This window comes from Amblyomma maculatum, chromosome 5 (assembly GCF_055883805.1).
Source record: "Amblyomma maculatum isolate TAMU_Amacu chromosome 5, ASM5588380v1, whole genome shotgun sequence".
Lineage (NCBI taxonomy): Eukaryota > Metazoa > Arthropoda > Arachnida > Ixodida > Ixodidae > Amblyomma > Amblyomma maculatum.
The window spans coordinates 137,329,402-137,347,962 of record NC_139348.1 but is presented as its reverse complement, the minus strand read 5'-3'; the positions used below and the strand labels follow the sequence as shown (position 1 = coordinate 137,347,962).

The window sequence follows — 18,561 nt, the reverse complement described above, 5'->3', positions numbered from 1 at the left end:
AATTGTACTTCTTTGGGACATTCCACATGCTAGCGCAGAGTAAGATATGGGTGGAGATAGCAAAATTAGAAGCGATGGTTGAAGTTTCGTTTTTCGATAAAGCGGCATTTTCTGCTATTCCTCGTTTACTTTTCGCGCGCGGTGCTCTCCCCGAGCTTAGTAAAACGGGTTTCCGACGTATATACAGCAGCTCTCTTTTTTTTTGCACGATGCTTGGTGTGCGACACGCTTGCTGCGAGATTAAAATCTTTGTCCTCGCTGAGGTCTGCCACTCGGTTTCGATTTTATCCCGACTGCTGCACCTCATTTCAAAATGGGTGAGCTCAGCGCCACACAACGCTGCGTAGCTTTCGTCCATCGGCTTGTAGTTGGCGACCCACGCTGTAGATGGCGCCAGCAGTCTCGCTTTATGCATAGTTTGCCTTGCCCTGCTGTACGCCGTCGTGAGGTGGGGGCTATTTTGAAAGGCGTATTTTCCTCGAGTGCGAAGATGTGTCTGATAAGTGTCAGGTAATTTAATAGATGGAGTCGCGAAAGTCCGGGGAAGAAAACACGCGCGGTTCAGCTTTGTGTCTTAGCGACAGCTACTACATTCCGCTTTGCGAAATCCCTCGGGTGTTTTCCGTTCATCCATCATAGTAATGCTGCATGCTGTTCCCCCGTAAGCGTGTGCAAGTTACACGTAAGCTGCTGCGTTCGCGTATCTCGAGGAGCTGCGAAGTGGAGTCCGCCCATTCTTACATCCCCACATTCCTACAAATGACACAGATCTGCGTCTTCACTGCGCGTGGCTACACTACACTCGATCGTGTACCAGGTTGCAAACCATCCACGCCTGGAGGCGAGGCGACGTGCGCCAGCAGTGGATGTGCTCATTCGCTTGGTACCACTTCGCCTGACAAGTTACAGCTTGAATCGTTTCTTCATCTGTAGCCTCTACCTGCTCCTAACTTAAGCAGATATCACTAGTATTGGCGCCGTGTAGGACGCTGCACCGACCTCCGAAGCGAATGCATCCGTGCTGGGAACAGCATCCCACCAGCTACGAGGCAATGCATCAGAAATGTTGTGCTAGCTCTTCTTTACTGGCAAAGGAAGCAGATATGAGATTCAGTATTGAAATGCTTAGACTCCACCTTACAAATATGGTAAAAGGTAAGCCCAATCTAGAGGCCTACGCTAACACAGCGGCCATTACCGGTCCGCTATAGCCTTCTGCCGAGATGAAGGCATGCTCTACTGCGATGCATGGCGGAGCAGCCGGAAACCTGGAAGCGTGAAGGATCCGCTTTTGGGTCAACAACGATGTGTCGTCTCCCGTACCCGGTCGGCTCCTCTACCGCCCTTGTTCCTGTCCGACCATGGTTGCTGTTGTTTACCAAATAACATATTGCACATACGCCATGGTTTTCCCGGACTAGTTCGCATCACGTGCATTTAAAACACGTGTGTTAGAGCGATCCGAACGGCCCCGGCTCGGCTGTCGCTACAGGAGAGCAAAAATTTGGCTCGCACTCAGCTTCGGTCGGTGAGCATGGCTGAACGTTGCAAGCTTGCCTCTTGTTGGCATGGAAATAGCGAAGTCTCGCACTCTGCAGAGCGACGGCCAACCGAAAGATGCGTGCATGATATTTGTCATATATGCGGTAGCAGCGCAAGCGGTTTGTCCCTGAGTGAGCCTACAGAATCGTGTCAACTTTAATTTTCCCTGGTCCCGGCCGCTGCGGCCGCTTTTCGTTGGAGGCTAAAAGGTATAGGCACCCGTCTGCTGTGCGATGTCAGTGTACGTTGAAGAACCCCAGGTGGTCGAAATTTCCAGAGCCCTCCACTACGGCGTCTCTAATAGTAATAATAATAATAATAATAATAATAATAATAATAATAATAATAATAATAATAATAATAATAATAATAATAATAATAATAATAATAATAATAATAATAATAATAATAATAATAATTAATAATAATAATAATAATAATAATAATAATAATAATAATAATAATAATAATAATTATTATTATTATTATTATTATTATTATTATTATTATTATTATTATTATTATTATTATTATTATTATTATTATTATCAGAGACGTCGTAGTGGAGGGCTCCAGAAATTTCAATCACCTTGAGTCGCTTTGAGACGTTAAACATCAGAAACCAAACCGAACCAATTTTCCTTGACAGGGCAAATAGTGCACCTAAACACACGTTGTACCCACGTATACAACGTCAGACAGTGAAAAACATTGATTTGTCTCATCGAACTGGGGAGAAAACGTGCCAGTCCCTTACGATGTATTTTTAGCCACATCCTTGATACACGGCTATCGAATCCGTCCAACGTATGCGTGCAGGGAAAATAGTATACAGTGTCCGTCCTACATGTACATACCTTAAGTCACATCAACGGGGATTTTCTGGAGCGGCCGTGAAAGCGTTGTGCGACAAGCATTTGCCGCCAGCAACCGCTGGGGAGGAAAAGAAGGAATCGAATTATGGTTACGGTTTTGCTAATAGGACCGGGGAATTGCGTGTGTTTCGACGCCATTATCAACTTCCGCTTCTGCGCTCGAGGTGAAGCGCGGGGAGGTAGTTGTGCTGAAAAAGGAAATGAATGTAAGTCTTACTGGCAGCTGCTTCAGCAAGCATTAAAATATGTTTACATCGAAATTGGTATATCAGAAATCTCACAAGATGGTTGCGAGTTCATGTTGTGAATGTTTGAGCGTTAGCTGTGGTGAGACCGGAAATAATTCGTCACCCACGTATTCTTTTGTCGTTCTTTTTTCCTCGCAAACGCACGCAGCATAATGTGAAACCAGGACTTGCCCAGGACTGCAAGTGATGCGATAAAGCACCGCCGTACCATAAAGTGGACTTTCGAAAAGTCGCTTACGGCAGTGACAATTGCTAAGACACATTTGTTAGAGCTATTGCAGTCTCACTTTTTGGAAACTTCGCCCCGATGTGTCGCAACGGTGTTTACGCCGCCTCTTCTATACTCCTATCCCCCACCCCCTCCCCTCATTCGTCCGGATGAAGCGGAGTCTCGGGATGGGATTGCTTGCGCACAGCCTTGATGGCGGTGGGTTTCCACCCGACCACCCTCCGCAGCCGCGGCGGACGCCGTATAGTCACTAGGCTCCCACTTCTGCGTACAGTCCGCCTTTTTCAAACTGTGGCGCCCTCTGGGTGTGGTTTAAAATTCGTCTGCTACTGGTTGAAAACGCCCTTGGCGCCAGCGAAATGACGGTGTGTGTGTTCTTGACAACTAACGCCATCTATCGCATACGCCTGTCACGAATATTAACTACACATGGCCTCCGAGGTCAGCTACGGCTGCGCCGATCGCGGAGGCCGAGAACTGCGCATGTGCAGCTGAGGTTTGTGGTTTGTTTTCAACCAGGAGAGAGGCGCGCATGCGCAGAGCGGCCCTGTGAAAAAGGCGGATTGCAGAGGGATTATCTCTTAACATATCAATCTGCAATGCTATCTGCCCGCGTGGCGGCGCAGACGCCGATGATGAGGAAAGGCTAATAGAGTTAACGCTCTTAAATATCGCTGTAATGCTGGACATCTCGTGTCAGTATAGCGGGCCAACATGATGCAGGTTAGGATGGCGTGATCCATGAAGCCCTATGGTTGCCAGATTACTGTGCTCTTCGTTTTGTTCGCAGAGTAGCGGTAGGCTATCAAGAGAGAGATAGGAAGCGTGCAGAGTGGGTCAGAGAAATAACTCAAGTTACTGACATTCTAGTGGAAATTAAGAAGAAGAAATGGGCATGGGCAGGACATGTAGTGCGAAGAGAGGATAACCGATGGTCGCTTAGGGTAACAAACTGGATTCCAAGGGAAGGAAAGCGTAGCAGGGGGCGGCAGAAAGTTAGGTGGGCGGATGAGGTTAAGAAGTTCGGAGGGTTCAAGTGGATGCAGCTAGCACAGAACAGGGCTAATTGGAGAAATATGGGAGAGGCCTTCGCCCTGCAGTGGGCATAGTGAGGCTGATGATGATGGTGATGATCAAGAGGCGTTACCATATGGCGACTGCTGCCAAGGTTAGCAAGCATGCGGAGTGCGTGCATGGGACGGTCGGAAGGGGAAATGCATTGGCTGAGTCACCTGTTGATCATAACGGTGCGGCCAAATGGCGTGTTTTGCTTGGCCGACCTCTAGTCGTATACAGCATTTCCGCTTGTGCAGTTAACCCAGTTCCCGCCTGGATGTTGCTGCTGCTTCTGAGCACTGCTGCGCCGATCGCCTCGCGCTTTTTTTTTTTTTTCCCCACGAAGACGGGTTGTATTTACCATACACTTCGGGCACACCGGGCTGTCTGCCGCAGCGGCAGTTTGCAGTTTTCGCATACCGCTGGCTCCCACGCACGCTGCACACGAGCCCCCCGATTCTCTGCTTGCCTGTGTATACATCGGAGCGAATTCATTTATAAATAGGCGGCACAAGAATAGCCTTGTACTTATGCGGGACTGAGCGGAAACATGTCTAGGCTGAACAGTACACGCGTGATGCAGGGCTTGTTGGTTCGTGGCTAAGGGAACAGATAGCTCTGCAGACCAATGACAACGCCGTAGATAAGATATTGCAAAGCGTTTTACATATATTTCTTCTGTGCCCGCGCGCACACTTTTATTGAAGAAAAAGTCGCCAATTATTTCCTGGTTGCTTATATATTCATAAAACATTGCCCCGAAGGGGGATATTTAATCGCTGATTACGCCTGTGCCACTGTGATAGCACAACTGCTCCCCGTAGACACTCATGCCATACAAACCCACGGTGTGACCAGCTCCCAAATACACTCTTGCAACTGATGGTGGACGGTTTGGCCCCCGACCGATGACTGGCGCAAGTTGCGACTGGCAATTATGTGCTATATATGTATCTCTTATGGATCCGAGTGTGGTCAGTCCGGCTCACTTGTGCGAGAATTTGGGGAGTGTACTATTTGCTCGGAAACAGTCACCTCACCGAGTGTAAAAGCGACAAAACGCCAGGAAAACGCCTCAACATTGTCATAAGAACACACCTGACTTCAGTTTAAGACCCCAAAGGAGTCACTAATGCCACCTCCGCTTGATTATGCGAAGTGTCTCTACACGTTCACGCGCAGCTTTGCCAGACAGATGGAGCTGCGCGTATAGCTGCTTGAGACCGCGTGGGCAGACACGTGCCCTTTTCGTGACGAAAGCTCGTGCCCGCGCAGGCGTTGCTGTCTGGATTACCCAGTTTGGGATGCACTAGGCGTATGCTTTCAGTTGTTTAAGGGCATATGTTGGTTGATGGGGTGACCAAAGAAAGCATGAATCTCAAAGTTTACAGTGCTATCACTCGTCTGGTGGTGTGGTTTCTGTTCATTTTCGCGTACAGCGAAATGACTGATATAGCGCAGCAATCGCTGTTTCGTACTTCGTTCTGTAAGCACAAGTATCTGTAAATTAGCTAGGCCATTTTTCGAAAAGCATGGTTAATTACGCATTTCTCGTCACTGCAGGTAGCTGAAACTGCGCGATATACCTGAAGCGAAGGAAGGTAACGCTTGTAATCGCGTGTTAACTTTTTATATTTTTACTCGGTTTACTACACGCAGTCAACTTTCGGCTTGCCCCGTTTGTGCGTTCTTCTCTCTCTCTATCTGGGTTCAGTGCGGCGCGCTTTGTAGGGTGGTTGGCTGCGTTTCGTAAATGTCCAGATTCCGTGGCAGGCACCTCGTTGCCGCATGTTTTCCACGGTTCTCATCGCTTCTCCCCCTCCTTTGCGTCGTCGCGCTCATTTATCCGCGCTCACTGCGGGTAGCCGCGTGGCGCACAAAGCGGCGGCCCGTTTTGGGCATGTGCTCGTCGACGTAGGAAGCGCGCACGTATACGCGTACACCAAGTATACACGTATACTACGCTCGCCGTGCGGTATGTCGGCCTGTAGTGCGTGCCTGCCCGCGTAGTGCCCGTATACGTCGGCGCTTTGCATCCCGCCGCGTTCCGTCCCAACCAGTGGACGATGTCCCGCTTCCCAGCGGGAGGTCGGTCGCACGGGCCCGTGGCGGTGCCGACTCGGCCGCACATATTATGCATCCAGGCGACGTCGCCTCGGGGGGTTGCAGGCACACCCGTCTTATTCATCCATTTCGGTCCAGGGCGTCGGAAGGGGACGCTGGGTCAGTGGCGACTCCGGCGATTTACTGAGACGGATGGGGGACACTTTGCAGCCAAGTCATTTATAGTGTTTCGCGATGTAAGTGTATACAGACCGACACGGGCCAGGCTGTCAGGTGCTCGCATCTGTTGATGATCGACTCTCTGATTGTCTCATACGCTGGCTGGTTGATTGAGTGCCTGACTTATGATTGATTGATTGATTGATTGATTGTTGAAGCAGTACCGTGTAGTACGGCGCAGTGGATGATTGAGCGTTAATTTCGACAATACTGAGGTTAGTTACCCTGCAATGAAATGTCGGGTGCATGGACGCTTCTGCACTTCGCAGCCAGAGAGCTGCAGTGCGCCGCTTCTTGCCGGCATTGAATCTGCGACATCAGGCTGTAAGGCAGCTTTCAAGCGTGGCCAGTGGGACGGTGCGGCGGGTCGTTGATGGCGAGTATAGCACGAGACTTAGCTTGTACTCGCAGCTCTCTGGCATTGGGCCCCTTTCCTCTCCGCTTATAATTGTAAAGAAGACTCTCGTGGCTGATAGAGGTCCTGCGAGGGATATACAATGCGAATGCTGGAAGTCTGAACCCTGGTTAGCGACCCCTGGTTTCTGAGGCGGGAAGAACGGCGAGGCAGGAAGATGGTTCTATATAGTTAGACGCTGGCAGTCGCTGAAATATAGTTTGGTGTCGGGTGCACGGACATGTGAACATGTTCAGTTCGGGAAGAGATGTTTATGAGCGGGCCGTGAAAAGTTAGCTCTTGAGCTAGGAATCAGTGGTATAAATTTATAGAACGAGATTTTATAGAAGATATATATAGTTATCTGTACAATGAAACGAGCGGGGTGGTATTTTGCGGTGGATTCAAGGGGACACGTGATAAAGGAGGGTTTCCCGGGACGTTGCCTTAATTACGAACCAACGTTTCTTGATAGCACGCGCCAACCAGCCTATAATTGTCTCCATCTCGAAATGGGTGAGCGTGATCCGGAGTTGGTGAGGGAGGGGTGTGCCACTTGTGGCGAGTGGGGAAATTTCGCAGGTGGCGGCCGGTGGCTGCGTCCAGGTAGGAGCTGAGCGCTCCACGCTAGTCGCCATCTGTCACGACGGGCTTCGCCGGGCATCCGCGCAGTACTTCTCATTTTGAACGTCCCGTTGTACTTCGTTGCGTCGTCCTTAAGCGTCAGCAGGCGTGAATAAGGTTTGTGTGTAGGCAGCTGCGTTCCAAGAAGAGACACGTCGGCGGTATCGGAGGTCTCGTATTAATACTCGACTAGTACACATCGTGCTTGGTTTAGAAAGCCCGCTCTCGTCACGCCTCGGTGGCATGTCGTAGAAAGGCGGCACAGCTGGTGGAGGGCTCGGAAACACCGTTACGTCCGCGCCAGTTGTGTGGCGAAGAGGTTTCTCCGTGGCTTCACTTGGGCCTGAGTGCAGTCATCACTGCGAAGCGGTCCGGCTTTCGGAGGAAAACCTGAACGCGTGACGCCCACTCCGAAAAAGTAAATCTGGACTATTTGTCGCTTTTGCGAAAGCTGAAACGAACGCACACGACACATCCAGCGCTTCGATAACCTGTTCTCTGTGGATATAACTTACATCCAGGCCTTCCATCAGAAAGGGTCCCCTTATGACTGAGATTTGAACCCGGAGAAGTTTTGAGACATATGTATAGTTAGATCGAAATCAACCTTTTATATTTTCCGAACCTCTAAGGATGATTAAGCTAGTCGCAAATCAGTAGGTGCATACACTAATTCAAGCTCAAGCTATAATAGTCTGATCCATAATAACCTGCTATTGCCAGTGGGCATTACGCGTACTTTAGTCGCCGCTTTAGTGGCTAAACCGGAGTTGCAATGCCAACTGTGACGCGAGGGATCCACAATGTACAGATGTGGAGCGAGCAGCGAGGCATGATGTGACATCAATTCTTCATTGGCGCTCTTCCGACATACTGAGCTCACATATCCTTTCTTTACTCCTGTATTAAGCTTATTTTTTAACCATTTTAATTGTTGAGCTTGTCTTCTGCATTATTGGCTGTCGGCATTCTTACCTAGATTTGATAAATGTGTGCATGTGTAATCCATGTATAATTCTTCGAACGGAAAGGAAAATTATCCCCATTTTCATACTCTGTAGGCGATGCGATGAGCATTACTGGGTTAAATGCGTCGAAATGGTCGCACCTTACGCACTCATACCCACTAGCTTTTCTAAAAAGTCTCCGATCAACATTCAGATTCTCTGCCGCGAGTCGTGTAAGTAACTGGATACTTGCGGTATTTACGAAGATATATAGAGTTGCGGCAGTGAGAACAAGGGCACGACCCTCCGGATGTCCGGGGCTCGGGTGTGCCTTAAGTCGGCTGATACAGGTCGTGACAGTGAACCATGTGGTCCGAAAAATTTAGACAAAGACTGCACATTTTTTCTCTCTCTTTTTTTTTTTATTTCGTAGTTTGCATCCGAGATTAGGCGGGGCGGTATATCACTGCAATGTGACGTGCCCAACTTGTTTTTATCGTGACTTTGGAACGGCGACAAGGAATATCATACGACCTTCACCATTGGCTGAAGTTCTCAGGCGAGAAAACCGTTGACCAGCACGCAAATAACTCCGTTTTTGGGCTAACCCAAACCTCCACCAGCCGTTCCTGCAGTTATTGATCGTTCCTCATCTTACTGCCTCCTCGCGCACATTTGATCTCCTTGAGGAGATGGGTGGTTTATGAGACGTCACTCACTGAGCCTCCTTCGTTGCTACTTTGGTCGTCTCACAGCCAAGAAACCCCTCTACCGTTACTTTGCTGCCACTTTTCCTTGCCTTATCCGTCGAGGAGCCGCCGGGGAGCCAAGAGCGAATGGGGTAGTCCATCCGCATTGTCACATTGTCGCACTGCGGCCACTTATCTGGCACGGGTCATCTGTCGCCGCTGGTGGCGTCTGGCCCGGTGGCACAGTCTGACAGTGTATCGTAGTATACGGATCACACCGCTGCGCCACTTTGACTCCCCCCCCCCCCCCCCCCCCCCACTTGCTGGTCAGTCCCACTGGCGAACGAAGGAAAGGATGTCGGCGTTCTTTTTTTTTTTTTTTCTCTTCCTCCGTCCAGGACGAGGGGGCAGGGTTGTTGACCCCCGCGTTGACACCGCGAATTGAGCAGCGCTTCCTGGACCCTCGGGAGATGTGAACGCTGCCCACTCGCTGTCGCCCAGCGGTGCGCGCTGCGGAAATCGCTCGGCCCAGGTGGGTTCACCTCGAGGCATTCAGGGAGACGGAGAAGGAACTGCCTGCGGGGAAAGAAAAAGGTGTGATGAGAAATAAATCAGGAAAATGAAAGAGAGGTTGGAGCAAAGGAAGAAGTAACCGTAGAAAGGGCCAGGACGAGCAAGGAAGAATAACATAAGGGCAGCAGAAAGAAAGAACGCAGCGGGGGAAAAAGTGAACAAATTCTGGATGGACGAAAGGGTTTAAGGAAATAAAAGAGAAATGGCTATAGACGGAAATGAAGAGGCAGCGAAAGGAAGAATGCAAAAAATAAGTGACAAAAGATATACGATAAAGGAAAGTACAGGGGCCGCTGGGGCATCTGCGGCGACGCCTGCGCGAGTGCGTCCATTCTGACGCCGGCGGGCGGGTGCGCGGTGACCACTCTCGAGGGAAGGGTCCGCTTGGAGAAGAACTGGCGGCGTCGTAATCATTCGTTGTCCAGAGTGTGGCGGCCCTTCCGGGATGCCTCGACAAAGTCGCTCGATGAACCCGGCCATTTTCTCGCGCAAAAATTTTACGTCCTTGCAACGTTCGCGCAGGTTATGCGGGGTCCAGTGAAAGACGAAAATAAAGTTGGAATGCAGGCATACCCGTTGCAAGGAAGGCTCTCGAATGAACGCGTGGTTCTGTAATAGAGCCCCTGTCGCAATCTCGGGCTGTCTCCAACCGCTCGACGCGTGCACTGCTTCGACCTGCGAAAAAGGTGCAAGCTGTTGTAGGCTAGCGGACTGATTTGGAGGCGTTCATGCTGGAAAACTGCACGAAAGACGAGGTACGCAGGCAGATAAGAGCCAAATGATGCAACACTTTCGTCAACTCCCCTGCGTCAGCAGTATTGATTCAGGAGAATTATTAAAGCGAAAACCTTTAATGCCTCATCGTCGTCGTGGGCAAAATGTGTCCCGTTTTGTGGCGGCTCTGATTGGTCGAGACGGGATGACGTCATCGACCAATCACAGAGCACCATCACAGTATGCGCGAATGCGTGCCTTATATGGCCATATGACAATAAATGAACAATTAGTAATTAATGAATAATTTAATTAATGTGTAGTTAATGAGTTAATAATGACTAAATAATGAATGTGGTTAATTACTAGGAAATGATCTAAACTTAGACGTTGTGTAGACAATGCCTTCGCCTTTCACTACTTTAGTCGCTAAAGTCCCTCGTAATTTTTCCCTTTTCGGTGAATTTTACAAAATTTGGTTGCACCTAAGATTAACACCTCAAAATATGACTACTTTAATTAATGCGTAGTTAATTAGTAAATAATGACTAAATAATGAATGTGGTTAATTACTAGTTAATGATCTGAACTTAGACGTTGTGTAGACAATGCTTTCGCCTTTCACTACTTTAGTCGCTAAAGTCCCTCGTTATTTTTCCCTTTTCGGTGAATTTTACAAAATTTGGTTGCACCTAAGATTAACACCTCAAAATATATCTAGCCTTTCTGTTTTTCGTATTGCCTACTTTTCCGAACTGCTGTAGGGAAAGGGGGGAGGGGGGCAGGAATATGAAATTTCCTGTCTATTGTACGGAATTTTTGGGTTGCGGCATTGAACGCCACTGCTGTGCTTGTGTGTGTTTTCGCCGCTGTTTTATAGTACGCACACGGTCGTAAAGATAAGCCCACAGGATATAGATTCGTGGCAAATAACTTAAATATTTGTTTTGTTGTTTTTTCGCTAACTAGTCACCTGGTATTTGTTCCAGCGGAAGGAACACGCATTCCCCGACACGTTTCTGGGCTTTCCGTTAACTGTGGCGACTGGGCAGGAATAATCCCCCCCCCCCCCCCCTCTCCTTACTTTTCCAGATTTCGTGTCCCGCAAACTTTAGTTGGTAACTGTATACTTCTTCATAGCCTTGTGCGTGTGAATGACCGGTGTACTTCGCACTTCCGCGCCAGCGCGGGCCCCGTCTGAAGAAAAGAAATTTAGGTTTTCACACGACTCCTGTGGTCCATGCGCGTTTCTTCGCTGATGACGGTATGTACCCGGAATGGTTCCTGGCACACTTTGTACTCAGCAATGACAGGAAGTAGTTTTGGGGGTTTATTCGTAACACTTCTTCCGGGCCGCAAAAGCATGTCTCGTCTTGTATGTTATTTGTATTCTCTCTCTCTCTCTCTCTCTTTTTTTTATTTAGTGAACCCTTCTCCTATCCCCCTGCCCGGCTCACTGTCTGAAACGACGGCAGAAACAAAGGATCGTGGCGAGAATGCTGTGAAACTTTGCTAGAAAACTAGCCGTCAACGTCCACATAAAAGCAGTCAGAAGTATTCATTTTTCATTCGGTGACATTCCGTTCTAATTTCTGTTGTTCTTTGAAGCCGATTTTAATGTTCATTTCCTCCTGTGATCGGAGGAATGTGAACGGGGGCAACAAAGTTATGCCTTAGGAAATTCCGTGCTCTATCGCGGGGAGAGGATCGGACGATAATCGAGGCACGTCACGCAGACGACTGTTGTACATGCAGCAGCACGTGTAGAAACACCCTTTGACCCTCCTCCTTCTCGCATGCAAGCGTGCTTGCCTATGATCCGCTGTGTTCTGCTCGCATGCACTCGTGTGTGACTGCCGTGGATGACCGCAGCATCGGACGCGTGACTTGCGTCGTGCACTCCGGTTTCCGCCCGAGAGTACATTGTTTTATGGATTAACTACCAGCAATCACGGTAGTCTGTCGTGCATACGGAAATGTGGTTAGCAGCTTGGCGAGGTTACTCCCGTCCTCGTTCGTCCGTTGGTTCCAGATAGCCATCGCCTCCGTCGAAGCGGCGTTCGAGAATTATTCGCTTTCGTGCGCATGCGTGCAGCGAACGCCGCATCGACGTTGTCCATCTCTGATCCTGTTCGCCCCCTAAACGTAGTCTTCTTAGCGTTCAATAGAGAGATTTAGCTTACCGTGATCCGCGATCCGCCACCGTGACCCTCTACCGCGCGTGAGCGGGGTGCACAAACTGATTGGTCCCTACGCGGCAGGTCTATGTATACCGATGGATGGATGGAATATAGGAGCGTTCCCTTTGAAACGGGTGGTAGCAGTAGCTATCATGCTCATTTTTCTCCCTAAATCCTAATTATTGTTTCAGATTGGTTATTTATACTATTGTTCTATTTATTAAATTTTTGTTTCTACATTACTAACATTATGCCAGTTTTCTGCTTTTAAGCCACCAATCTTCCAGTCGTTTTTTGCTAGCTTCCACCGCCGGTTTATTCACCCGGCCACTGGTATCTCTAAACCCCAGAGCTTCAGGAACAGTAACTGCGCCTGCATCGACTTCCAGATGGATACCATTACATTCGAGTATAATATGGTCAATTGTTTCACTGGAGTTACCACATACAGCACATGCGTCATCTTCATTGTTAAATTTCTTCTTGGTAGTTTCGTGTTCTAAGGTACCCTGATCTAGCTTCAAAAAGTAGGGCACTGCCTCTTGAGTTATCAAAGAAAGCTTCCTTCCTGATCTGCATTTTCCACTTTCGGTATGATTCCACACTCTCTTTCTTTTCCATCGAATTTATCCAATTTTTACCTTCTGTGTTTTTCATCTGTTGCTTAGCGCTCTTTATTTCTTCGTCCTTGTGACCAGCATACTTACTGGTTAGTTTACTAGTTCTTTTCCTCCATGGTGAGTCAACGCTTTTTAGGTATAGGTATTTAAATACTTTAGCTGCTCATCTGTTACTGTCCAATTTCCTCAGGCGTTCCTCATATAATATGTGGCGCCACCTATCGGTGTCAAGGGGGTCTGGGCATGCGCAGTGAAACGCGCGGCTGCGGATCACGGAAAACTAAAACTCTCTAATAACATGCACACGCAGGCATTCGAACGCATTGCGCGCGCCTACGTGATGCAACGCGCTGTGAACCCTGGCTAGCGTCGTATATCTCTTCGCAACTATATATACAACGGACGCGGGTGTCGTTTTCTTCGCGACACAGCCACCTCGGACAGCTTTGATGAGAACGCGGTGGGACAATCGTGGCGCCGTCTGGACAGCACAGAAACCGTGGCCCCGGCATGCCTTCTGCTGCCAACAGGCTCGTAGTAACACAACACCGCCCATCGTCGGCAGGGCCTGCAGTGCTCGACAATGGGACGTCATCATCGGCGGAGGCGCGACACACGAGACGAGCGTGTCACGCGCCGCCGGTGCGACGCTTCCGGCGTTTGTGTTTGACAGCCGCCAGGAACGACGCGCCGCTGGTCCTTCGAAGGACTAGACATTTCCAGACTCAGTGAGTCGTCTCCACCGGTCGGTTGCTCCCAATCGGTATCAGAGTGCTGCCCATTGCGTTGGTAAACGCAGCTGTAGAACTATTCATTTCCGTCTCGGAGTGGTGACAACAATCACCAATATCAACTCGCCTAATTCGAACTTGTGTCCAGTCATCCGGAGTGATGTTAAAGGCGACCGTTATTTTGAGCTCCGCATACATCGAGGTAAAAAAAAAGTTCATTGAACGATCGCAGCACTAAAGAGTGGGAGACGTTCGAACTCGAAGGCGAGTGATATTTCGCTCGATTTGTGCGGAATCTATAAATAGGGGCATTATTTTTAGTATCCGCGATGGGGACGGGACTAGAGCGTCAGTTGCCATAAACAGGAGGTCCGGATTAACTGAATCCGAATGAACTATTGCAGCATATTGATTGACAACAGATGGGGATGGCAGCGCATATTTTTATTAGTATAGATAGTTATAACGCACCTAGACCACAGCCTTGGAGGCACAGTGAGTAAATTGTGTTTCAGCATTACCAGTCTGCGAAGCGAAGGGAATGTTATTTTTTTTTTAATTCCAGCCAATCGCAATATTGGTCTTTTTTTTTTTCTCGCTTCCTTATTGCGAATGTCTGATGAATTGTTAGGGTGTAGAATCATCCGTGACAGTCTTGGTAACAGTAGCATCTCAAGACGACAATTATGCAGAAGCTTATGTCGTTAAGGTTATAGATTTAGGTTTCTTCGGAATTAAAACCCCCGAAACAGCCGGACATCGGCATTGCAAAGTTTAATACATTACCTGTTTTGTGGAATTTCAGGGTTCTTAAATGACTAAACAATTTTAAGTCTTCAGCGTTGAATTATTTCCCTTTCCTCGTACTAGTAATGGATAGAAAACTCATCCAGACTTTGCCACATTGTCTTCCACACTGATCGATTATCTATCTATAGAGAGAGGGTTGTGTATGTCATTGCTGCAGCACAGCAGTGCACGATACGTCTCGTTACTATACTATGGTGAAGCAGGCTAACATTTTATTTCTTCCTGTGACGCTTAATCGTTTTTAGACTGCCTTTTTTACTTCTCTTGTGGACGCTTCGATACTGTTTCAAATGTGCCCTTTCCCGTATGTTTGTTTTTTGTGTAGTGCTGTTTTCTTCGCAGGCTTGTATTTAGGCTTTCTTTAACTTCGTCTACTTAACCAGCCCTCGAGGGGCTAATTTTAATGTTAATCAATGAAATTAAATGAGCTGTCGGGCTCAGGCTGTGCAGACGATATTCTATAGAGAAGGTGTTGCTGGCGGGTCGCGCGAATGCCAGCTGTGGGTGCAGTGGTTTCTTCACCGCGTGGAAAATGCCCGGCGCATCACTTCTTTTCGCGGCGAATGATGTTTACGCAGTGGGGCTCTGGTAGAAATGATTGGTGAATTACTTCGGGAGGTCGTTTTGCATTTTCGCCCTTGATGCATACGCACGTCACACTTTTACTGCATTGCATTTTTTTCCCGCCAAAATAGTCCCTTACAAAAACGGTTGTCAACGGTATTTTGAATCTGTATTAAGCTCCTATTGACTCAACGTTGCATCATTATACACTTTTTGAATAACGGTGGCCAATTATCAAAAGACTGTTCAGGAACAGATTGTATGTATTCTAGAAGCATTTCGTTGACTGTCAATAGCTCCTATTAACATATTGTCTAAAGACATCGCATAAAAAGTTAACATAATTTTTCGTAATGGGCGGGTGTTTGCCCGGACGAGCAGCATTGTGTTTGATAGCTGTGAGCAGCAGTGATATATTCTTCAAGGTGACCATTTTCTCTTTGTTCCTTTTTGTGGCCACGCCTTTAGCCTTTCGGAGCTATAACCAGCGACCTGTTACCAAGGGTGGCCCACCATCACCATCGCAGTGGAAGGGAGTTGTGGTTTCGGCTCCCCCGCAGTTTGGTGGAGGCGAAACGATCGTGTTGCAGCACTCGTCCAAGAATCGCGTGTTAATTTGTAACTCACATTTTCGTGCGTCGTCCACAGCGCACGCGTGTTACCAACAAAGTTCCCATTTTCGATTTTAAAAATAGTTCTACCTCCTGGCCGCGCCTGGCATGCTCGCTTCCACGATACTTTGTTCAAAACCGTGCACGACGGCATTCGAACCCGAGACACGCACGGTGAGGAAGTGCGTAGCGCTGCGCAGTTTCTTTTCGATGCTTGAAGGTGCATATGATTGTAATTCCCGTTTCCGTCTTCCACAGCCGTTGTCATATCAGCTAACTTACGCCACAATGTGTCGGGGGCCTCGCCCACTAATAGTCTCGGCTTCTATATTCCCGCGGAGTGCCTTATGGTTATAATAACCGCGTAACAGAAGCGGTTACGAATGAAGCCCCTCGCTTCATTGTCCACCGAGACCCACTCTGCCGATTACGAGACGCAGGAGAGACGTTCAATGGATGAGCGGGGAGTCGTCCCGATTCGGCTCCTTTATCTGCGTCGCGTGCTGAGATAAGCGGGGCGGTGATGAACGGCACGGAGTCGGGCCTTTTGGCGACTAGTGCGCGCTCCCCTTCTTTTGGTGCCCTTATCGTCAGCGTTGTCGGCGCCTTCTTCCTCTGTGCGAAGAAACCGAGTGGACTGGCCGCTACCGCGGGGCCACCGTTTAGCGAAGGAGGTTGGGCCTGGAACGCGCTCCCGGCCTCGCCGTCTATGACCGATGGTCCTCCATTAGAGCCTGCGTGCTTTCCTCCAGGCGGCGGTGTCTCTGATACGATAGAACCCAGTAGGAAAGTTGGAGCAGTAGCCGGACGGCACACTCTGTGTATGTGTGTGTGCTGGTGCTGTGGGCTGTTTTGTCGTAGGAGCTATACAGGTGCGAGTGGACAGGACCGGTGGCTGCTGATTGCAGCAGCTGTATACCGTAATAATTCGAATGTAATCTCACTTCTACACCCCTGCTTTCCAAACCATGTATTTACCCCGATGATAATTGCACTGTTGCATTCTTATTAATTTAGGAAATTTGAATGGATAAAGTGGTGCAATTGATATACAGGACTGGGTAAATTGCGGACTTATGAGAAAGCTAGGCCGGCGCCCAGTAGCGGGTAGTCAGACATGATGATGATTGTCATCAGAATGAAATTGCGAGAGGATTAGTACAAAAAATAGAACAAATAAAAGTAAAATGTCACGTAAAAATCTTGTACGGCGACATACGCGATTCTGAAACACCATAATTCAAGAAGACATGATTACACTTTATTTCTAGTGCAGGCAGAAAGTATTCATTTAGGCGAATTAACGATCGAATAAAAAATGGATTTAAAGCTTGCAAATACGGTTGTGACATTGTGTATGCATTCTAGTTAAGATAAAGCGATCTCGGATGCGAAGGTCTCGAATACCAGTGCAAAGTGTGCGAAAATGTTTTAATGCAGATATTTTTTAATATAACTTTCAGAAAAGAAATTGGAAAAGTCAGGTACACGTAAAAATTAAGGAGCACCGCTTTCTTTATCAAGTGACCTATCATTCATTACGGATTTAAGGGCTCATTCCAATATACATATCTCCTCCTAATTTTTATTTCGGAAAAATCTGAGCTATATTAGAAGCAAATTATACCGTATAGCACAACATGTTATAAAGTGATGCGTGCTTAATTTGCTTACGTATACATAGGCAAAAGGATGTTAATAGAATATAGCAGACATCCCCGCCGGGGTGGCGCAGTGGTTACGGCGCTCGACAACTGTTCTCAAGGACGCGGGATCGAATCCCGGCCTCGGCGGCCGCTTTTCAATGGAGGCGAAAAGCAAGGCGCCCGTGTGCTGTGCGATGTCAGTGCACGTTAAAGAACCCCAGGTGGTCTAAATTTCCGGAGTTCTCCATTACGGCGTCTCTCATATCCTGAGCTGCTTTGGGACGTTAATCCCCAGAAACCAACCACATAAATGGTATGGGAGTTTCTCCGATAAATTGGCATTAGACTGAGGTGGCGCCAAGGGTTCCTAATCCCGTGCTAACACGGTACGTGCGCGCCGTGACTCGAGAAGGCAGAGGGATAAGTGTCGCGTATTATGGAGCCGAGTGGCAGTGGCAGCGTGCGTAGCAGCACAAACTGTAGCAGCAGGACCCGGCGTCTTTCGGGTTGATTGAATAACCTCGATTTCTTCTCCTCGGCGCTTTGTCGGGCGGGCGCCTTTAATTGCCTCGCCTCCGAGGAGAGCTTGGGGAGAGGAGAGCGATTAGTTGGTCGTCAACCTTTTCAGCCGCACGCCGATGGCCGCTCGCTGGCCAGCACGAAGAGCGTTAGCGCCGTCGCCGCTAACCGTGCATGTTTTCTACCAGCTGGATCAGCTCGACCATGCAGTGCGTCGAGCTGATCCAGCGCTTTTTTTTTTTTTCGTGTGCTAACCAGCGGAATGAAAAAGTACGCTAGACCTGCTCGATTTACTCGAACGCGTTAGGAACTGACCATATTCATCGCATTATTGGAATCTACGGAGTTTTTGAAGATGGCAGCTCGTATTGGCCCTCTGGCAACGATTGCCGGCTCTCTTCGGCGTTGTTCAGTCCGAGTTACACGCACGCACGCATTCTTGTTCGCTGGATCTCTCTCTCTCTGTCACACACACACACACACACACACACACACACACACACACACACACACACACACACACACACACACACACACACACACACACACACACACACACACACACACACACACACACACACACACACACACACACACACACACACACACACACACACACACACACACACACACACACACACACACACACACGCACGCACGCACACACACACACGCGCACACACACACACACACACACACACACACA

At 48.6% G+C, this 18,561-nt stretch overlaps 1 protein-coding gene across 1 annotated transcript in view; it reads left to right on the top strand.

Moving 5' to 3' along the window:
• Nucleotides 1-18,561, top strand: part of LOC146189695 (cerebellar degeneration-related protein 2-like) — a 159,729-nt gene that overhangs the window by 34,895 nt on the left and 106,273 nt on the right. The window lies entirely within an intron of this gene.